Below are 16,555 nucleotides of genomic sequence, written 5' to 3' on the forward strand. Positions count from 1 at the left end.
CACCATCATCCCTCCAAGATAGAAAAAAACTACCACTTTGTAGGAAGTCAGCTGTGGTAATGCTAGAAAGGTTCATGGGTACTGCGGACATTCCAAAAACGCATCTAACGCACTGCTTATTCGACTGTTGCTGTGCAACTTGTACTGTCGAACGCATGGTCTTGCCATAGAAATAATGCAATTTGCATTCCCTACCTCTGAATCAAGTGGAATATGAGGAGCACCACTCAATGCCCGCTTAAGAAAATACACGGGCCAACCGCGAACACGTCACTGCAGCTGATGCAAATGTTCAGAGATGGAACCCGAGGCCCATCGATTAGTGTGTGCGAAAGTACAATGCACCTACTCATGCAAACATTAATCTGGCAAGCACACACACATCCGGGTGAAGTGTACTTTTGTACGTGTGTCCGTTGTACTGCATGTTGCGTACTGCTCAGTACACACGCATGTGTATGTACACAATACAATATCCGCAATGCATATGGTACACTACTTCATTACACAAAGTACACGTTTATGTACATGATACGAATTACACTTCACGTGTGTATTGCTGAAAGTACAATGCACGCAATGTATAATTCACAAGTAGTGCGATCAGAGCACAGTAAACGCAGTACACACATTGCACATGTACCACGTGCAGTCCGGTACACGCCGATCACAGCACACTGCCCATGTACACCGTGTAGTACACACAATGCACACTGCACTTGTGCCACGTGTACACAGTGCAGTACAGTGCAGTACACACAACACGCAGTGCACTGCACACGTGTACACAGTGCAGTACAGTGCAGTACACACAATGAGCAGTACACACAACGCGCGGTGCACTGCACCCTGCACATGTGCCACGTGTACACAGTGCAGTACAGTGCAGTACACACAACACGCAGTGTACTGCACGTGTACACAGTGCAGTACACACAATGAGCAGTACACACAATGAGCAGTACACACAACGCGCAGTGCACTGCACCCTGCACATGTGCCACGTGTACACCGTGCACGGTGTAGAGTTAACTGCGAGAGAGTGCGTACAGTGCGCGCATCGTACAGTGGGTGGCAGGCGGCGCACGTGTGATGGGAGTGGAGTGCGGGGCGGGGGAGCGGAGCTCGAAGCTGCGCCACGTCTTCACAGCCTCGCAACCACCACGTCAGCAGCCTCCACCACTACCCTCACCCACCACCACCACAAACATCACTATCATCACCCACCACCACCACAACCATCACACATCACTACCCTCACCCACCACCACCACAACCATCACACACATCACTACCATCACACACATCACTACCCTCACCCATCACCACCAAACCCACCACCACCACACATCACTATAATCACCCAACACCACCACAACCATCACACACATCACTACCCTCACCCACCACCACCAAACCCACCACAACCACCACACACATCACTACCCTCACCCACCACCACCACACACATCACTACCCTCACCCAACACCACCACAACCACACACATCACTACCCTCACCCATCACCACCAAATCCACCACAACCACCACCCACATCACGACGCTCACCCATCACCACCAAAACATAACAATCACACACACATCACTCCCACTACGTCAGCAGCCTCCAATACTCACCCATCACCAACCAAGACCACCACAACCACTAAAAATAAAACACTCACACACCCAACCAAAAACACCACCATCTCGCACATCACTACCACCACCATGTCACAGCAGCCTCCACAACCATCACCACCAATACCATCATTATCACAGCCCAGGACCAACAACCACGTCAGCACGACTACCACCACCATAATCATTAACCACTACTATCACACACATCACAAGCAGGAATCATCACGTCAATACCTTCGAATAACATCACCACCACCAACAGTAATCAATGCCAACACACACACCACAACCATCACACATCAACCTCCCAGCAGCAGCAACAACCACCACGTCAGCAGCCTCGGGTGCCTGGCCCGTCAAGAGAGAGAGTTCACTCAACATCACACACCACCATCGCTTGTTGAACGACGACACACACCACCACTTCACCACCACCACACCAGCACCTCACCACCACAACACCACCACCACACCAGCACCTCACCACCACCACACCAGCACTTCACCACCCACCAGACCAGCACTTCACCACCACCACACCAGCACTTCACCACCACACCACTACTTCACCACACCACCACTTCACCATCCATCGGCGTCACGTAGCGACGACGCGAGGAGGCACGGGTTGAGGAAGAGAAAGGCTGACGGAGCAATGACCGACTCGAGAGAGAGAGAGACACACACATGCGGACTGATGGCAGACACAGGCAGGCACAGAGAAGCACCCAAAATACAGGAGCGAGAAGAAGACGGCGAAAGGAAGCCAAGCGGCCGGTGCGTAGGAATGTTAACGACTTAAGAAAAAAAAGGGAGAGAAGCAGCAGAGATATGGGCGGAGAGGATGACCACATTCGCAGAGAATGAGTGAGACGAAGATGGCTGGGGAGAGAAGGAGGGGGGTTAAAGACATAGACAGCCAAGTAGACACCACAGACCGAGACAGACAGACACGTACACCCAGCAACAGATATACTATACACAGTATAAACCAGGCAGAGGTGGGACACACATACATAGACGGAGACAGACATAGGCCAAGATAGGCAGATCGACAGGCGATATATAACACGTAGAGACACAGACGTAGGCAGACAGGACAATGGAGACATGTGGACAGAGAAGGGGAGTCGCTTTTCGATAGTCCCAGACTCACACGAGTCGCGCAGAGCCGCAGGCTTACGTAGACTCAAGACTCACCCCGCCCCGAGTCTCACACACAAGACTGTGAGTCTCACACACAAGACTGTGTGAGCCTGTAAGACTCACGCGACACATACAGCCGCACATAGAAACGAACACATGGAGCAAGGCCGCGAAATCCTCTCGCATGCCCACGCTCCCCCCGTCCCCATCCATTTAAACGACACCGTTCGCTCAACTCAAACCACAGCGCATAACGTCACCCGCCGTGTTATTACCACGGTTCTTCGTTATGTACACAATTTTTTTCGTAAAAAGTTATCGCGTAATAAATTCAAACGACGCTTCATCTCCTCAAAAAAAAACTCACCACGTAGGCGAAACAAGTGCGGCAACGCCGTCCGTGTCGGTCGGAGCCGCTTCACCACTCGGGCAGAGACCGCGTCACGGCGCGGAGGGATTTCAGCCTCCGGGATGTGGGGGGGGGGTTGGTTGGTGGGGGGGGGACTCGTGCGCGCGTGGCACCTCTCGACCAACGAGAGCGCGAGTTGCAGTACCACGTGGTTACGCTTTTGGGAGGGAGGGGGGTGGGGGCCGGAGCGGTCGTGCAAGGGGGTGAGGGAGACGCGGGGAGGGATTTGAAAAAAGGGGAGGGGCGTGGTCTGAATCGATTCAGCAAACGGCGTGCGGATTTAAGGAATCGAATCTATCCGGCGCTAAAGGGGGGATGGGGGTACCTCTAATAATATAATTAATTATTACCCCACATGGTGTATCGATTCGACTCTTAAAACCGATCATTGGAATCTAGAATGCGCTGATCGATTATTATAATCGTATACAAATTGGATGGCTCGCATGTTACACACGATGCAAATGATATGTAACATTCTAAACGGTACAAAAGCGAATAAATAAAATTGATTATTGAATCGAATTTCAGGGGGAGGCGATTCGTCGCCAAACTTTTATCATTCCCAGTTTGTTGAGCGGCCAATACAAGCGAATTCTTTGTTACATAATTTGGTTATTTGCAACAAATTAGTACCACTGAAGATATACCAGCTGAGTCATCATGAGCCATTATCTACCCACTGCTGGATCAATACATCCTACTCGCCCACCAAAGCTATCACCATCTCTCACGACCTTGTATTGTAACCGCTGGACATCTGTGCAACTACTGGACATCTGTTAAAAAGAGCATTATAGCACATCGGATTCCTCCAGAGATCATCAGAATCAGAAAGGGTTTTATTCGCCATGAAAGTTCGCACAGACAAGGCATTTACTTTGGCCGGAAGGTGCATACATTCAACATTTAGGAATCTTAAATCTTAAATAAGTGGTTTACAAGTCTAACTATACTAAAGGTACAAGTCTAACTAATACTAAGGAGCTAAAGTATGTAAAAATTGAATAAAATACAATCTAAAATATACAATAGCTATAATATACAATATAAAATGATCATAGATCATATAGATCAATATTCTGATTCAATCCACAAGGCAATAGCTCACGAGCTCGACTTTCATTGCTCCGTCTCTGCTGTCGATGGCTCCAAACTCTTTGGCTGCCACTCTGTCCGAGGTGGCACCCCACCTCGCCATATGTGTGTGTTGTAGTACAGAGTTAGACTGATAATTTTAATATTAATTGTCTTGTGGTTGTTATTGTTTGACTTGCATCACACTGGGATTTTTTGCACGCAGCGTTGGTGTACGGTGCTTTTTCTGGAAGACTTTGCTGTTTTTTGCTGGATTTTTCTGTTTGCGCGTAGTCACTTTAAATTGTTTTCTTGTTCATGTTTTTGATTTTTGTTTGTTGCGGCTGCACCCGATTCAAGAGCCGAATGGCTCACAGGGCTATACCCAGAGGTGGGACAAAGTCATTGTTATGCAAGTCCAAGTCGAGTCGCAAGTCATCAAATTCATGACTCGAGTCTGACTCGAGTCCAAGTCACATGACTCGAGTCCACATCTCATAGGTGGGACAAAGTCATTGTTATGCAAGTCCAAGTCGAGTCGCAAGTCATCAAATTCATGACTCGAGTCTGACTCGAGTCCAAGTCACATGACTCGAGTCCACACCTCTGGCTATACCTAATAAATAAAACTGAAACTCCGCTTCTGCTTTGGCCATTGCATTGCTGGGGGTGGGACTCGGATCGTTGCAAGCAGGAGATACCAAACACGACATCCTTTAATAAAGTTACTAAAGTGAGCCTCTGTTCCACCAGCGTATACCTCCGTGGAGCTGAAGTCTGTTTATTTTATGAGGACTCATGGTTTCCAATACCGCACAATGAGTGCTTTTTTTCAATTGTTAATACAGCTGGCCAAAGGTGAAGGACATTTTCACCTGGTCACTTTACATGTATCTATTGCTTACACTAACCCGCACTGAGCTGTGCGGTGAAGTATGGTCACCCCGTGACTGAAACGGCATGGAGAGACCTTCATCCGAAATGTCATCATCATCATTATGAGCCATTGTCTATATACTGCTGGTGGAAAGGCCTCCACTAGAGGGAGTTCTAGAGAGCCACTCTACAGCGTGATCCAGATGCCACGTGACTCCCAAATGACCGACCCCTACCTGTTTTGTATCCTTTACACATTCATGTCTGTTTTAAATCAACCTTACTTTTTTTAAAAACATTCCAACATTTTTTTAGAATTAAATAGGGGTCACAATATATATGGGCCACCCTGTAAGACCTATTGTTCCAGTGGCTAGACATTATGGAAGAGGTTGGAATTACACACCACACTCCACATGGCGATTGGCTGTGGTTGTACCCCATTTATATACTGTACTGCTGGGTGGACAGAGGGAGGGGCCTTAAGAAAATAAACTTTTCCATTTGTTTCAAATGCCACTCCAAGAGGTCGAGGTGGGTTTCCAGTGTGCTAACCATTACATCGTGGCAGTGTCTCTGAAATGGTAGCGTACAGTCGTACACGTCCAAAATGAAAATAGTAATTATTATTTACTCAAGGCATTACATTTCCTATTTATTTGAAAAGGAGAGTTACATTTCATCCATTTTATTTTAATATTTTGTGGAACTAAAACGTTTTATCATTGGGAAGCCTCGTGATATAATTATTAATGAATGACAACTACGTGAAGGCACTTTTTTTCATGAAATTTGTCTCATGGATTTTATTTTTTTCAAATTGACATTGGCGTTTTAAACATTTTCAGAAAAATGATCCCTTCGGCTAAGGCGTGGATAAGAAAAATTCTACCAGACGCAAAAAAAATGCTGAGAATATCAAAGGAAAAACAAGAAAGACCAGGAACTTAAGGAATCTGGCATTCCGAACGGCCAGTATCACCCACAAAGACACGGGCACAAATCCAAATGGATCAGGTGTCGGCAACCAAAATAACAAGAGCGGCCATATTTTTCGAATTCGGTAAGAAACTCAATCTATCAAGAGCCACAATGCATGGGAATACGAGATGGTCTTGAATAAATAACGTCACTAAGCAGTCCTTAAGGGGCCATCCATTTAGTACATTCACCCAAATGCGTATGCTTGCAAACGGACAAGCAGCAATTCCGACGACACGTACAGGTTACCCTCCTCTCTCTCCATCAGCAGTTGCAAATCCGGCCAACAGGTCTGGGACGCACACTGCTGCCACTTCTTCCCATTCTTCCATGTGACATGCAGATGCCTGCAAATGTGAATAGCCGTAGGTTTCCTACTAAGTGGCTTGAGGTGTCATCATGGTGTTTGTGCCAGGCTAGGGGCCAGAGGTCGCAAGCGGGTTTTGATTCCTTACCCGTACCCTACCCGAAATGAGTGACAAACGGTGACTCACCAGTGACTCACGGCCTACCCGTACCCGTACCCGGCCGCACCAGGGTCGCAAACGGGTACCCGTACCCGGCCGGGTACGGGTAGCCGGGTATCGGGTGGGGTACGAGTATCGGGTACCCGGTTGCGACCTCTGCTAGGGGCACCCTTTCCCCCCTCCTCAGCACATGCAAGTCCAAGCCAACGGAAGTGGATGCAAGCTGCCACATACAAAGACAAAGATCCCCCGTATAGTCTTAACAGGCGGTTGGGGCAAGTGCTGTTAGCGAGCACCTATGAAGGCTGGCACGGGGCACGAAGTGGGTGGATAGCCAGCACCACGCCCGACCGCCTTTGTCTCCTGAGTGGTGATGTTTACACACCGCACCAGGAACTCATTTGAGTCTGCATACACACAATCATATACACACATGTACAAACTCACGTGCACAGAGACACACAACTATATCCTAGGTATCCAGTCTTCCACCAGCGATTCTGAATCAAGAGTAGAAAAAACGATTGCCACAGCGGCCCACAGAAGTGGATGTCACAGAACTTCTGAAAGCCCTTCAAGTGACACCTGATCTGATCAACACAGAACGTAGCAGCACTTTCCCAGCCACCTTGCTAAAGAGGGAAACATCAGCAGCAAGACAGTCAAACTAATATTTGACTCTCAGACCGATCTCGCTTCCGCTGATTCTGTTGCTCTCTGCTGTCTCAGAAACACACAGCTCACACACATGCAAATACAGAGTACAGGTAAGTGTGTACATATCATGAAAACAATCTTGCCTTTACACTAATTTGTCTTTAGTTTCTAAATTTAATAAACATTGGCTTCCCACTCGGAGCAAACAACTTAACTTTCCTCGTTATTATCGTACATCGTTGCAGGACCCTGACAAAATGTTCCTTCTAAATAGTTATCTAATCTATATGAACACACAACTGATACAACCGTGCTACAGGCAATATGGTAACGTTTTGCTACAAAGCCCAACGTCATTAACCGAGGTCATGTTCCACATTTTCCAAATTCGAAAATTACCCACACAATACACAAACTGTATGACACAGAGCAATCATCGTCCCCTTATTGGCAGACTAACTAGTTTGCAGGCCAGGTGCTGAGTCACCGTGTGTGGAAGGTGCAAATTCATTTTCTGATGAAAGGAAGGGACGGTCAAGTCATTGGGCAACCTTTCAAAGAAGAAGAAGAGACATTTTGATTAGTTTTTTTTGTCTTTGACCAAAATATTTCGAAAGCCGCATCACACGTAGAGCTACTTGTCTACAAATACAGCAAATGACAAACACATTCTGAATTAAATAAACAAAATAGGTGATGGAATAAACTGCGTCTATTTAGTTTATTTCCCCCACTTAGTTGTTCTTTAACAATACAGTTTGACTGTACATTTTGTTGTCACCAAGACAAGTTCAAGTTCATTTATTCGGTATAGCCCTGTGAGCCATTCGGCTCTTGAATCGGGTGCAACCGCAACAAACAAAAAAACAAAAACATGAACAACCGTTTATTTGCACACAGACATTTTCTCAATCAATGTGGATGCATGGAGGACACGGGTATAACGTTTAACTTTCCGAGCAAAGTCGCTAGTTGACTCTGCGAGGAGCACAGTTGTGAAGGAGTCTGCCACTTCGCCCTGTTCATGCGTCCCTCCGGAAGAGGAGGAAAATCCCACCAGTGACCCATTCCCAGCCATATTTAATCAATTACCTTTACGATAATAGTTTTTTTACCCTTCTATCTGGCAACAAAACTGACACCTTTTTTACAAGGAGTCATGTTTGCATAGACCACAATACCTGCAGTCATAATGCAAACAAAAAACATAACTCTGATAATGTATGCACTGTCCTTGAAGTTGATTGGTCCACACCCGAGACAGCTTTCCTTAGAGCCTAGTCTCACATGGGTTGGACCAGATGACGCCAAAAGGCGCACAACTCAAAGACAATGGACCATCAGAGTATGAGAGCTCGGGGTAAGCATTTACACCATTGGAACCTCATTTGCCAGTAAAAAAATATGATAATTGGTTTTTTACTTGTAAAAAAGGTGTCAGTTTTGTTGCTAGATAGAAGGGCAAAACAACTATTATCATATTTTTTTACTGGCAAATGAGATTCCAATGGAATTATCTTTACGTTTGTTTTTTTTCAACCGGCTGTCTGCAAGGGGGAAGCCAAAGAGCCGCATGCGGTTTAGGTGCCTTTGGCTCATGTGCAATGGGGGTAATGAATGGCAGTGACGGGTTCTCTCTCGGCAGTGCAGGCGGCAAGACGCAAGGGGGCAGTAGCAGAGAAGGAAAAAAGCACCTCCCGGTTTAGCACGTCGGCTTTCGCGACCGATATTATGCAGAATATACAGGTTTTTGGGTCAGAATCGCGTAAATGTATGAATACTTTAACCGCCCCTCCTCTTCTTCTTCACGCCTGGTTGGCTCGCAAGTGACGATATCACGTGTATCCCTCCATGTAAGACCGAAACAGGAGGATTTCTCCACAGCTTTGGCTGTCGCCTGATGATGCTGGTTGTTGGAATAATTACCGGCAAAACGTCACGGCACTCGAATTATAAATGTTGTGGGTTTACTCTCCAACACACCGGTGTGCTGAACTAGTACCGAATTGCCATGTTTTGTTTTACGTGACAAACCTTACTAATTGGCTGTGTCGAGTGTTGACGGGTTTAACGACACATTTATATTTTGATTTAAAGCTTCCGTGACTGCAGGGATTCATATTATTGGTTCTTTCGGTAAAGTCACGTAGAAGGGAAACAATAAAATAATATTAATATTATTTTATTAATATGTTATTAATATGTTATTAATATTATTTTATTTTATTATTTCCCTTCTACGTGACTTTACCGAAAGAACCAAGAATATGACACATTTATAGTTACGCGATCTGTCTAAAAAAAACTCGATCAGAGAGTTCGAATAGGTAAATCAATAGGACGCAATTATGGTTGCTCGAGTGGAAGGAGGGTACTGTACAGTAGCAGGGATATAGGGGCAAGTCCACGGAAGGTCTCGAAAGTCAGTGCTGCGTTTTGAGAGCGTTCAGCGATGACGTTAAACGTTCCGATCACGTCTGCTGCCAACCTCCCATCCACTGCCTTGTCGGGTTTACAGCGGTACTCGACCGGTCCACCACGAGCAATATGAAATGATCTCCTATTACATTGAGGAATTGATGATTTGAGCAATGTGCTGAATGGTAGCGCCTCTAGTGACTGCATACGAATTGTGGGTGTCGTGGTTCAACCCACTCCCAGAAATTCGACAGAAGTGATGTTGATCCCGTGTTTTTCATATTTGCCTCGCTTCAAGACTATTATAATATATATTTTTAAACGTAAATATTATATATTGTCTAATTATATGAGTTTTCATTGCCCCATTATCCTAAATGTAAGATTAACATCTAGACTCTTATGCGGTGATTGAATGTGCATAGAGTATTGCGAGCTTAAACAATCCAACATTCAGACGCTGTCGCCTCGACAGATCTGGTTTCATCTGAGGACGGCTGCTTGCGTTGTGGCCGAAACGTCGTGAGAATTATTTTATTATGTTTTATTTTTATTATTTTATTACTTCCCTTCTACGTGACTTTACCGAAAGAACCAAGAAGATGAATCCAACACCAATTATTGTTCCACCAATGGGTTCTAGTGTAGCACGTGCCACACGAACCGTCTTGGTTTATTGGTCAGCACAGCAGACTGGCAATTCTGAGGTGGCCTGTTCAATGATCTCCCACCGCCTCTGTGCACAGTTAGTCGACAGGTCGCGTGTGGTCGGGTAAGGGGCCGTCCATAAATGACGTCACGCGAGTTTGGACGATTTTTGGACCCCCCCCCCCCTTAAATATGACGTCACAAAGCTCTGCCCCCCCCCCCCAAAAAAACATGCTTCAAATCGCTTTAAACTATTGTCATTGTAGTGCGTATTTAATGTGGCGCTGCACTCTGATGTTGTAGGAGAAAACATTTATTAAAACGTCTATTTTATTAAGTAGAACGTGCTGTCTATATTTATTTAAAGTTGCGCATTTTGGCGTGACGTCACATTTCTCAAACCCCGCTCCCCCTCGTCACACATCGTCACAAATGTCTGACCCCCCCCCCCCCCCAGGTGCGTGACGTCATTTATGGACGGCCCCTAATGCAAACTGGGAAGAATGTCGACCAACTGCTGTCCGTCATGTGAGCGTCGAATGTGTATGGCTGCATGCGTATCTGTTATCGGTGGAATACATCAGAATAACCCTGAAGAGATGCTCACAAGAGAGGTTCTTTTCCCACAAGTTTCGATTTAAAGCTTTCGTGACCGCAGCGATTCATATTCTTGGTTCTTTCGGTAAAGTCACGTAGAAGGGAAATAATAAAATAATAAAAATCTAACAATAAAATTCTCACGACGTTTCGGCCACAACGCAAGCCGAAACCTCGTGCGAATTTTATTATGTTTTTATTTTATTATTCTCACAAGATATGTGAAACGGCAATCAAATATATATATTCGCCGCGTTTTGAGAATTACACATGTTGCAGACGTGGTAACAAATGACGCGCACTTCCTCGTGCGTGTCGGTGATGACTAAACCGCGTGGCAGTCACGACGCAATGTGAACGGCATGCTCCAGCCGGGGCCAGCTCGCATAGCAACGTTCACGGGGGACATTGGAGTGAACCCAAGCCCAGGTCCTGGGTACAATTGCAATGCGTCCAGAGTTCGGCTGCAAGAATCGTATCGAATCCGAGTCCCGGCGTGAGAACGTATTAGTCCGGTTATGGCTTCCACAAAGGGTTTATTGTTACACGTTGGAGTTTAGGATTCTCCTCTTGACCCCGTGAGCCTCTGGAAAGTAGACACGAACTCCTCGGACGCGTCTCCGTGCCTTCCGTTGCGCTGATATTCCCCTCCCGCTGTGGAACGAGCCACCTTGCCAAGCGTTGTTTACGATTGTTGAGACAAGCACAGCGGTGAACTGAACTTGAACTTCTTTCGCACCGTACGCAGTTAGTCGTGCTTATTGAAGGTGGGGTTTTAAACCCCCCCGCTTCAAGATGCATAGATTGTCTCTTGCTTTCGGTCCCCCGTGGCCTATACTTGTTTTTGTTTGGTGTACAAGGGCCTTGCGTACCTATTAGAGAGGCACTTCATAAATGTTATGCATTATTTATCATTAACCCCTCCTTGAAAAGTAAACGCATTGTTTGGTGCTACGACTGCATTGGCAGTGGTTTAAAAGTACAAAATGACAAAAAGAAGATCAACACATTCATCACGAACATTAGATTTGAAGCTTTCGTGACTGCAAGGAATCATCTTCTTAGGTTTTTTCGGTAAAGTCACGTAGAAAGTAAAATAAAATAAAAACAAAAATCACGACGTTTCGGAGGCAACACAAGTCTCCGTCATCAGGTGGGACCGTCACAGCCAAGCTTGATACAGCTAATCTGGCTGTGACGGTCCCACCTGATGACGGAGACTTGTGTTGCCTCCGAAACGTCGTGATTTTTGTTTTTATTTTATTTTACTTTCTACGTGACTTTACCGAAAAAACCTAAGAAGATCATCACGAACACTTAATTAAAAGTAAAAAATATATGTAATGGGTGATATTTTCAACAACGACCCTTCTTCATGACACACATGTTTTTTAAAATGGTGTGTTCAAGAGACTGATCAAGTTGTACCCTGTGTGGTGCGGATTGCAAGGGGTTCCAAGCGCTGAGATGGCACTGCTGATATTCTGGATTTGATCTGAGCTATGCCCACGTGCAATTCACCTGGATCTCAAGTGCCCTGAGTTTGATGGTGTCATTTATTTATTTACTAAGTTTCAGTTCTGAGAATTCAAAAAATGGGTTGGGCTTCGATGTGGCAACATGCATCTCGAGCCAGGGCATCTCGAATTGATGACAAAGTAAACTTTTACGGATTTCTGAAACATTTCCATGGTGCATTCTTCTGCATGCCGTAATCGAACATTCCACTGTGGAAGTTCCAAACGTGGAAATTCCGTGGGTGCGTCGATCCCGATTATGCTCTCAATCAATGCCATAAATTAACGAAACCCTATTTGCAAAAGTGCCTCGGGAAACAAAGTTTTTATTATAACAAGTTTGTTTCGGAACATAACATCACAATGCAGAATAGTATATATATTTTTTTGAATTGCTACAAAGATGCCTCTATTACCCAGTGTTAAACAACGCTTCCTGACTCACTGAAGAAATGTGTTCTGAATGATATTCGTTAGAATTGGCATAACAAATATACTATTCTCTACATGTTTCCAATTGTGCTGTCGGTATAATGCTTTAGATTTCTGCAGCTAGTAGTGCATCACCCTGTGCCGAAGAACTACGAGTGAAATCACTTCAATAGGGCTCTACATCTGGCACCGCACATTGCATATGCCCTGACAAAAAGTGTTTGTCACTTGTCAATCAAACAGAAACGTTTACGTCTCAGAACTGCATGCAAGCTTTAGCCAACGGTTAAAGAGTTGGTATTTACAACATTTTTTTTTGACAGGCCTCTATCGCTACAAATTGAAACGGTGGTGTTTTTTCAACTGTTCAAATGATGGATTCAGTGTCTCTCCACCAACACTGTATATATAACGTGTGAAACCCTTGAGGGTGGAACAAATATCAACACAAAACCATGATTCTTTTATGATTGCATTGTGTAGCCCAGCTAATATCACAAAACACGCTACAATTGAGAACACGGGTAATGGTTAAATAATTAAACAAAGGCCATCGCCCCACGTAAATAATATATTTTCGTTTACAGTCCATTCGCCTATTGGCTTTAGAGACTTTACAGACAATAGGCTAATGGACTGCTGCTGCAGCAGTCGCAGTATTTGTCTTTGCAAGAAAACTCTGGGATAGTTTCACATTTCTCAGTCTTGTCAGCAGTTTCAGGCTCGTTGAATAAATGTCGTCAAGTTGACAGATGCTATTGGCCATAGCCATTGGGATAGTTCTTTACACAATTATATAAAGACTAGCGATGGTGTGGGTATATTTTTTTAGCGATACGAGTTAAATACTTAAACCCGTTAAATACCACTGAGTAGGCATACAATGCTACGACAATTCATTATTGTGCTCAGAATACATAAATATAATAGTACGAGTCACAATCAATGATTTACGATGCGTGAAAATCACATGCAAATCAATCTGTTTCATTTAGGCGAATAGAGCGAAAATTACTGTAGAAACCTGATGGAAGATACGAGGAACGATACAAGCGAAATTAGTAAAACAAATAAACGAGGCAAAGAATCTATTCTTGAATTCTAGTCGCACCAATCCACTGAAACCACACAACGATCAGCCAGTGCTAATACGGTGGTGAGATGTCAAATCCCTCGCCTGGTATACAGGAGGCCGTGGTAACGATCCCGACCCTGACCCCTGTATATTTGGAGTTTGTGTGTTCTCCCAGTGGATTTGTCTGTTGGTCCTCCGATTTTCCCTCCACATTTAAAATCATGCGTTTAGAGTATTTGGCTGCTATAAATTTCCACATTATAAGCCACTTCGTTGAGCTATCATTTGTGGACAGGTCACTACTAAAAAAGAGCTTTCCAGTATGGCTCAGTTGGTCTTATCTGGTAAAATAAAACGTTTAGTTTCCGAACCACTAAAGTGATAAAACCACCAAATACGTAGCCGCTGATTATAGTGGTGACTTTTACATAAATTAGGGTTTTATTTTATTTTTGCAAACTTCAATCGGATTGAAATTTGCCTGCAATACACGGAAGGGGTTTGACAAAGCGCAAACGTCGGTATAATCGAGCAACGGACGCGACAGCCTTAACCTGAATACATAGTTGGTGCGAGCTGGAACACGATGCACGATCGACGTCGGCAGATCGTATCATCACTCACTCTGTTTGACACTGACTGTCGTGTCCCCCCGCCTTCAGTTTATGTATGAAGCGAGGTCACGCTATGGGGCTGGCAAGCAGGTGCAGCAATACAAAGCTGCGGTATATTTACAGGGTAAATATTGTATCGCTGAACTTGCAATGAAAATGAGTGAAAATAACAAACCGCATTTTCTACCTGCAGTATAATGTGAATAATGTTCAAGCTTGCGTAATTGGCCACGCGTCACCGCACTCATTGACATGTTAATTTTTCTCTAACCCCTCCCTCTCTCTGCCTCCGCCCCCCCTCTGTCTATTTAAGGCCACCCCACAGAGACGATCACCCCTCTCTGTGCCTGTGTTACTCTCTCTATGTATCTTGGTGATATCTGTCTGCTTATATGTCTGTCTATAGTTTTCTGGTTAGATTTTTGTTGCTATTTCACTTATACCTGATGATGATTGCTTGTGTTGCAATCTAAACGTCGTATGCTAGTATTTAATTTATTATTTTATCTTTATACGTGACTTTACCGAAAGAACCAAAGAGTGAAGTACAATATATTTATATATTGGACTGTGCAATATAATTTACGAATATGTCGAGGTTTATCTATATATATAATCTGGGGAGCACGTGCATTGTGATTAATTAAATGTGCATGTACAGCCCATTTTGTCAATCCACTGCTGGATGAGGGCCTCTCCACACCGTGGGGGTCATTGGGGTTGTTTGACCATACTTGCACCGTGCTGATAAGTGCGGCTTTGTGTAGGCATAGATGTGGCAGCCTTGAAGGCATATGCTCTACGTGGCAGCATTGAAGTATAGTACAACACTGCGTATTTCTGCGTTGGATAAAAATAGCTTGTCCGTTATTTCACTGTGCCATGTCGGCCCGAGATATGTGGTGTTTGGGGTGTCTCTATTATTGCCAACGCTTAATTATCACCGTCTTAATCCAATCTCGGGTTGCTTTTGGCAGAATGGCTGCTGGCCCATTCCACAATATATCTGCACAAGATCGGAAAAGCCCATCGCAGTACAATAGTCGTGCAGGACAACCACACGTTTCAAACAATACACGGGAACCATGCTGGCTGGTAAAGTTTGGGGAGCGAGGGGGCAGGGGGGGGATGAAACACCAAATCGGGTTCGGATATCACTCACCCCTGATATTAGCCGTGGCCAGTAATCAAACACAGGGTTAGTAGCACAGTGCGCAAACCAGAGCACCACCGCTCCCACATATTTGACTCGGTGACAGGTACGTTAATCGCAGTAACATTATTTAAACCAGGTCAGATCCTCATCTTCAGACCAAACGTCTTATTTTAATAGCGAGACCTGGGGTCCGAGCGACACTTAATCAGGTGCGATGTTGTGGAAATGTTTCAGCTGTGTGTGGACAGCCCCCGGGCTGGAAAATTTGCCACTGACCGTGCAGTTTTGCAAAGCTCGTTCATATCATGTACACGCATTATTAGCCACAGCAGGATATTGTGTGCTTCATGTCATAGAGCTCACATCATGATCATCATCGTCAGCAGTCATGATCTATCCACTGCTGGATGAAGTCTTCCCCAAGGCAACCCCTTACCCCCCCCCCCCCCCCCACTGACTGAAAAATGCAAAGGTTGAAGCCAATTTCATAGCTCCACCTTCACAGCGGATTTACACTCAACTTGGTGAAATATATATCATCTTAGATGTGCTGGTTGGTCGTCATCATTACAAGCAAGTGGAAAGATCGACTTATGTAACAGTTTCATTTGAAAATTAACTCGCATTCTAAAGTAACCCGGCAGAACCGCATCTGTTTTTGTCTTGAAAAGAGTTTGCATTTCTCAATTGGAGTATAACCTTTGTTGAAAAATGCCGAAAAATACCCTGTGAATAACTCATTTGAGATTGCGAAAACTCGGCAGGACCCTCCTGAAATAAGTCTTCGGATTCAACGAGGCCACCCTGGGTAAACCAGTAATCCTTATTCTTATTTTAAACT

The 16,555-nt window shown here is 44.9% G+C and overlaps 1 protein-coding gene across 1 annotated transcript in view; it reads right to left on the reverse strand.

The window, feature by feature from the left end:
* HDLBP (high density lipoprotein binding protein) overlaps positions 1–3,285 on the reverse strand; it is a 38,645-nt gene extending 35,360 nt beyond the window's left edge. Inside the window, exon 1 of the mRNA XM_078611395.1 lies at positions 3,158–3,285. The gene's annotated coding sequence lies outside the window, so the exon portion shown is untranslated. The remainder of the gene's footprint in view (positions 1–3,157) is intronic.
* Between the last annotated feature and the right edge of the window lie 13,270 nt (positions 3,286–16,555).

Source organism: Lampetra planeri, chromosome 36 (genome assembly GCF_965212315.1).
Source record: "Lampetra planeri chromosome 36, kcLamPlan1.2.h2, whole genome shotgun sequence".
Lineage (NCBI taxonomy): Eukaryota > Metazoa > Chordata > Hyperoartia > Petromyzontiformes > Petromyzontidae > Lampetra > Lampetra planeri.